Source organism: Engraulis encrasicolus, chromosome 17, assembly GCF_034702125.1.
Source record: "Engraulis encrasicolus isolate BLACKSEA-1 chromosome 17, IST_EnEncr_1.0, whole genome shotgun sequence".
In the NCBI taxonomy this organism is placed as follows: domain Eukaryota; kingdom Metazoa; phylum Chordata; class Actinopteri; order Clupeiformes; family Engraulidae; genus Engraulis; species Engraulis encrasicolus.
Genome location: NC_085873.1, coordinates 33371723 through 33379381, shown reverse-complemented (window position 1 = coordinate 33379381; position 7659 = coordinate 33371723). Strand labels below are relative to the sequence as shown.

The 7659-nt window shown below is 42.4% G+C and overlaps 1 long non-coding RNA gene across 1 annotated transcript; it reads right to left on the bottom strand.

Annotated features, from left to right (window-relative positions):
• Positions 1–2213: 2213 nt before the first annotated feature.
• On the bottom strand, positions 2214–4491 carry LOC134467430 (uncharacterized). Its single transcript, XR_010038546.1, has 3 exons — positions 3803–4491; positions 2652–2782; positions 2214–2448 (listed from the first exon to the last, which is right to left on the bottom strand). It is a non-coding gene; the product is annotated as an uncharacterized LOC134467430 (long non-coding RNA).
• Between the last annotated feature and the right edge of the window lie 3168 nt (positions 4492–7659).

The following is a 7659-nucleotide window of genomic DNA, read 5'->3' as shown; positions in this document are numbered from 1 at the left end:
TAATCAATTTCAGCCTAATCTTTCTTAATATTAATGGCCTTTCATGTGTTCTTTTGGGCATGTTAGGGTCAGTATTAAATCTTTAGAGAGGTGAAAATGAACTTCTGATGCTATAACATCCATGGACTTACTCCACAGTGTTTCCGAGGCCTGTTATTCCTAGTTCTAACATGTTCAGTTGGTATAGCCTATGCAAATCAGAGGATATTTAATTAGATATGACCAAAGTAGGCCTACAACACTTAAATATTAAAATTGCACCAAATGCTTCATTTTTAAGTTTTTACTTTTTACTTTTAGTACTTAAGTATTTTTGACGGCAGATACTTTTGTACTTCTACTCAAGTAAAAAAGTGAGGTGAATACTTTCACTTTTACTTGAGTAGTTTTCAATGCAAGGTAACTGTACTTTTACTCAAGTACATAACTGGTGTACTTCGTCCACCACTGGCTTTAAGAATGTGTTTTGCTGCGCAACCTTTGCATTCCTTCAAGTCATTTGCTGTTTAAATGGAGCTGGTGTCATTGGTGACTCATATAGTGCCCTCAAAGGAGAAGTAACTCCATAAATTGTTGATTTCATATGGTAGATACTAACAAATGCTAAATGTGTTATGTCCTGTATGCCTTTGTTTCAATTTGTTTCAATGTAAAAGTATATGGGAAATGGATAAATAGATGTTGACATTACAGGCTGAAAGCAGAACAGGGGAAGGGACTAAATGAGTCCTTGAAGGCCCTGCCAACTGAGACAGCGGACTTCATACGCCTCCAGATAAGCCGTAGTGAAGGGGCAAAATGGACCAAATGTACACCGGCCATCACGCGGCTCGGTGTACAGGTCTACCACAACAGCCAAAATGCCTATAGGTCCCTCAGAAGGAAAATTCCTATTGCCCTCACCCTCAACACTACAACGATTTATCAAAGCCAACGTCGGGCCTTTCCACGTAAGAACAACATTGAGGTTTGGTTTTGAAAAACCTGTCCTACTCCTTTCAAAAACTATTCTGTAGGGGTCATTTGATTCAATGTCACCACATTTCACTACATTCACTACAATTCAATTCACTATATTGCAGCCTGGGTTTCTCGATTTCATTTTGAGGCAAATGGCAGAAATTGCCACAAAAATGAAGCCTTCGGAGAGAGTTGTGTCCCTTGCCTTTGACGAGATGTCAATAAAGAAACACCTTGACTACAGCAAGGCACGGGACACAATCGATGGCCTCACTCCGAAAGGTGAAGTTGCCAACCAGGCCATGGTTTTAATGGCAAGAGGTGCAGCCTCAAAGTGGAAACAGGTAAGTCGTCAGTCCATTTCTGCTGTTTCTAAAACACACATGAAAACACCATAATATTAGACCTTTATTGCCCTCAATGACACATATGTATTCCTATTCACTGCAGGCCATAGGGTATTTCTTGGCAAAAAATACCCTCTCCCCAGAAGACACAGCTACAGTGCTGTCACTGGCTGTGCATAAACTGGGCGAGAATGGATTCAACGTAAGTTTGACATAAATCATTTCATGAAGACCTGCTTATGAAGCATGTCAGCACAAGTGTCATTAACTCCCTCCCTCACAACAGATCATTTCAGTGGTTTGTGACCAGGCCCCCTCTAACATGAGGGCACTGAAGCTGCTAGGGGCCACGCTGGACACGGCAGACATGAGAGATGAGGCACACTGTATAACTGTGGATGGCCAAATCATCCCAGTTATATTTGATGTGCCTCATCTCATAAAAAGTGTCCGGAACAACGTGAAGAAGCATGGCCTGACGGTTAGTTATGTACTGCACATTGCTATGACTATGGCCATAACTTAAACACTTGTTTGGTTAACATTATACATGCCGTATGCTTACAGATTGGACCGAAAAGAATTGAATGGGGCCATTTCGAGAACTTTTATCAGCTTGATAAAAAGAATGCAGTTCGAATGGCCCCAAAAATAACGGACAGACATGTCACCCTGCCACCCTTCCTCAACATGCGCGTGCGGCTTGCAACACAGGTGTTCAGCCGTACGGTTGCAGCTGGTAAGCACTGGTTTTGTGTTACTGTTCCCTCTCCCCTTCACATGTACCAAAATCCTCCTTTCATTCAAAGGTCTTACTCTGACATTTACAGGAATGAGAACCATGATTGAGATGAAAAAGCTACCTGACGCAGCCAAGGACACAGCAGAGTTCTTTGAGGACATGAATAGACTGTTCGACACCCTAAATTCAAGGTACATATTGCCCACACAGTGCCCACTGCACATGTTTAACATTGTCATTGTAGCAATGGCTGACATGTACTTGGTTACAACTTCACATTATACCTCAGATCCCCTGCTGATTGCAATCCGTGGCGCCGAGCTCTGGGTCCAAGGAGTGACCAGCAAATGACTCTCCTAACTGAGTCCCTGAAGTGGATCCCATCCTGGACTTTCAGGTCTGGTGACAACAGTGACAACACATTACAGGAAATTCAAGCGCTCTCAATCTGTCCATCTCTCCCGCATTCACACATTCACACATAACACATATGGTCACATTGCCAAAACTGTTCACTGTACTCTATATATGAGCAAAATCAACAAATGAATATCAAGCCACAGCTTTTCTAACAAATGATTTGTGAACTGAATGTTACAGACCCAGATTCACTCCCCCTTGCCAGCGTGGCCTGATCCTCACCATCAGGAGTATCCTAAGAATTTCGGGGCAAATCAGCAAGAAACCTGACGGCGTCAGATTCCTGTGCACTGCCAAGCTGAACCAGGACTGTCTGGAGGTATGGATGAAGAAATTGAAATGGAAACATAAAAGTCATGGACATAGACCTGCATACAGTAGCCTATATACTTACCATGGTGGGGTACATGAATTAGCAAGTCAGATCATTATATTAATTTCAATAGGGTGCAGAAGTACATTCATTGAGTAAGTACAAGACCAGCATATTGCATGACATAGGTATAACAACAGTTATTACATTCTCCCCTAATGAGTTAGATAGGCTGTTGTTATAGGAAAAAGATCATCCTTCGACATTTTGATCAAATCACAGATTCAGATTATTGTCTCCAGTGCAGATCAGTTACCCAGTGGAATTAGCTGTGCTGAGGAAATCTATCTTTTTTTTCCCGCTTTGGGTTTTACTCTAGTGGGATGTGAAAAATACATACGTATATATCTATAGATCGCTGTATGCATTGTTAACAAGCAAATGGATGATGAAATGACACATGAGCCCTGAATATGACTGACTTCTGAATGAAATTGTGTTGTGCATGAAAGATGTAACTGATATGTAATACAAACATGTGGTGCAGTAGTACATGTATGCTGCTACAGTGATATGAATAGTGACAATGTATCTCATCCTCTAGAATCTATTCTCTGTGATCCGAGGCAAGGGAGGCCATCGGTATCACCCGACAAGCAGAGAATTCTCGGCAGCACTGAAGAGTGCATCAATCACAGTCCTAGGCACCACCCCAGGGGCCAACTGCATTGGGGACAGTGGCAGCCCTCTGATAGCTCAAGGCAGTCAGAGGACACCAACTTTGCCAGCTGCATCATCGGAGGTGTGTTTATTACTGCCAAAATACATCCTAGAATTTCAAAATTACATTGCATGTCTTTCACCAGAGCCTAATGGCATACATAACACACTCCGTTTGCAATTGCCCCATTTCATTACTGTAGGCTACTGAGATTCATGAACTATAGACAGACCTTTACGACTTTTAGTGACTGACAGGCATATGATGGCAGTGTGTTACAGAGGAAGGCCTCGACCTACCACAACAGGAGCCATTTGAGGGGGACGTGGACACCACCCATGAGGTCCTTGGCTACATTGGGGGATGGCTGGTCCGTCAGGCCGCGGAGGAGCCAGTCATCTCCTCCTGTAAAGAGTGCGAGGCGGCTCTGGTGCACTTTCCCGCTTCAGAGCATAACTACTCCACCCAAATTGGCAGCTCCAAATTTTTAAAAAATAAACGATACTCAGATTCGGCACAATTGGCACAACCATCGATTATGTTGAATTCGGCTATTTGGCGACTTGAGGAAAAACTCACCCCCTCCATTAAGACCCACTGGGCAAAAATTGGCCTTACAGCAACTCTGGAGCGGGAAGTGCACAGTTCTGGGATCCTTAGCCACCTTGTCCACCCTGAACATGCCGGCATAGTGGAAAAGCTTCTGTGCAGGAAGTATATCATGTGCAGGATCGGTGCAGAGCTGAAGATGCGGAATAGGGCGATCCAGGAGGATGGCACGAAGAGGAAGAGGAAGCTAGCGTGCTTCACCTCTGGCCCCTGAACACAGCAAAGATCATTAGAGCGCCGCTCCCCTCCCTGCAGGACATTTACACCAGCCTCACCCGCTAAACACTGATGATTACCAAGGACACAAGCCACCCTGCACACAAACTGTTCAGTCTCCTGCCCTCTGGGAAGAGGTACAGGTGCCTCCGCTCCCGTTCCACTAGACCAGTGGTTCCCAACCTTTTTCTTAGGGGACCCATGTTTTTACTATTTTAAGCTTTGGTGACCCAACCACGCGAGCGCCCCCACGAGACGAAGTCACAAGATGCCCTCCGTTTCCTGCGATAACTTATTTTAGTTATTTTATTCCTCAATTCGTCTTTGGTCAAATAGGCTATAGAATAAATGTTTAATGTAGCACTTACAATTTGTTGCGTCTATGCATTTATTAGTTAAATGCTTTGTCTTTTATTCAACATGGGCTATATATATTTAAAACGAAACCCCTTAAAATCAAGAGGGCTCCGCGACCCCCATTGGATCTTTGGCGACCCATAAGGGGGGTCCCGACCCATAGGTTGGGAACCACTGCACTAGACTGGCAAAGAGCTTCATACACAAAGCAATCAGGATGCTGAACACTTTACCCGCCCTCCCATTGCACATTCTACTTGCACTAACTGAAAACACACACACACACACACACACACACACACACACACACACACACACACACACACACACACACACACACACACACACACACACACACACACACACACACACACACGTTGACACAGTTGCTGCTACTTCATGCCTGTTACTTGAATGACTGTACTGGAAAGCTACCAACTAGTTGTACACTGCACATTACAAATTGCTTACTTTATATTGATTATTATTCAAAATGCTACTATATTAGAATCGTCACAATAGGACATGAATGGAATATACAACCTCTCTCTCTCTCTTTTTTTTGATATATGTATGTCTGCTGTTGCCCAGTCTTGCACTTTATATGTCTGTACGGGTATTGTGTAGCCTAGGTACTCTAGGTGCAGTGTTGTTTAGTAACTAAGTGAAAATACGTTACTACTGTAGTGAAGTAGGCTACATTTTGGAGTCCTTTGTACTTTTGTGAAGTACATTTTTTTTTTGGATGACTAAGCTTGTTACTTTTACTTCACTACATTTCCGAACAAAATCGCATACTTTTACTCCACTACATTTTCAATGTTCAGTTTAGTTACTAGTTCCAAAAAAAGAGAGAGAAAATAGAAAAAGAAAACTGTGTTTTGAGTCCACCCACTGCAACGAAGTCAGGACTGATGTCTGAGCTCCTGGCGTAGGTCCTCACGTGTGGTCAGGTTTATTTTCTGTCTAAATCTGGTGTAAATATGAACTGAAATTGTGTGTACATTTTTGAAGTGTTTTGGATTTTTCAAAGTTTATCAAAATACAAAAAATGTATTTCAAACTGCATTTGCCTTGTTTACTTTTTACAGTAGGCCTACTTTTCATTACATTAGGCTACTTGATTAGGCCTACATTCTTTCTTAGGCCTACAGTAGGCTTACTTTGGCATAGGCTATACAAGAATTTTCAGATAGGCCTAGGCTACTTTAAGACTTTTACTGAAGTTACATTTCAGTCAGTGACTTTTACTTTTTCCAAAGCCATATTTTCGAGGGGTAGGCCAACCCATAGCCTTCTTTTACTTGAGGATGAGATTTCAGTAGGCTACAATACAACACTGAATGTAAGCTTATCCTAGGCCCACTAGGCTATGTATGTCTAATTGTCTATGCCACCTTGAGTGTCAGTCTATGTCTGTATGCATGGGAAAGTAAGAAACGTAGCCTAATTTCAATTCTTTGTTTGACCAGCGCATGTAAAGAAATTGACAATAAAACCGACTTGACTCGAATCAAATAACGTGACGCCCGCACATCTTACAGGCTGTGTAGGCTATGCTTTCTTTTCCAACACGACAGGCAGGGACTTGAAACACTATTTTCGAAGTGGACTGTTTTCTGGCTGAGTCTGATCTGTAGCCAATGACGATAACATTAGCTACGAGAAGCGAGAAAGGAATATGACAGGATATTACAATAAATGTACAATGAAAACAACGTGAATGTCAACTGGGATTACCATAGGGAATTCATTGATTGTGCCTCGCAGGAGGAACGACGGCGGCGGGCAGAGAGTGCTGAACTTCCGACAGTTACCATGAGCGACGCGTCCCATCCGAAGACCGTCTCCGCCACGCCTCTTCACAGACTACGAATCCCACCTCAGCCCTTTGGATGGCGGTAATACGCAACCCTTGTCAGCTGCCACCAAACGCAACAGTGAGAGAAGAAGAAGGGGGGACAACGCCCCCTTAGGAGACCCAAACTTGAGCACATTCATTTACATTGTGTGGGCGGAGTTCAGGGTATCTCCTTCTTGTACCATCACTGGTTTATGGATGGTTTTGGGAAGGGCACAATTTGAAAACTTGGAAACATACAATGCAGGGAACATAGAACCCTTTTATAGAAAAAAGGTCCAAAGGGGAACATAGGTACTCTCCCTTGATATCAACCTTGGAATGGGTTACCTTGAATAATTCAAAAAGCTTCATACCAGCCAAGAGAGCCCACACTACCACACCATCAAACAGAGCATGAACAAGAGATGGAATGGACTGCTTGTTGAATTGAATGAAAGGTAAATACATTTCATTTAGCCTCCTTCGGAAACTATTGTCAGGGCTGATAGTATTCAGGCTCAGTGCCTGATTTCAGTCTTGGCAAAGTTTGTCTGTAACATAAACATATAACACATGACTCATGTAACATATAATCATGACCCATTAGGTTTTTCTTCTCAGGCTCAGGATATTTTTTTTACTATCAGGCCTGTATTGTGCAAAGGCTATTTTGTACACACTCATACCGGTAAAGTTCCCTTTTCACCGTTGAATTGTTTGTCTGTCTACCAAAGTATGTGAATTATCCAACAAAGGAACATGAATTATATCTGATGGTTTCCAACAACCGTGCCTTCGACCACTTCCACCAACAAAATCACTATCCAACAAAGTCATCAAACTCTACAATGTCAGAGTTGTTGTTTTTTTATGAATGTTTACCTCAGAATACCGTTGCAAGATTGGTATCTAGAACCAGACCTGTGTGAGCCTTGAATGGTTTTACAGAAAAAAAAAAAGAATTATAAAACAAAGCCATTAAACATGCATGGCTTGAATACCAGAACAGACTTATCACAAGATTATATGAAGACCCAATGAATTAAAATAACTTTATTATCACATTCACAACAGTCATGGAGTAAGTCATTGCATTACAAACATGGACACTTTTTTAATGGTGTAGCAACA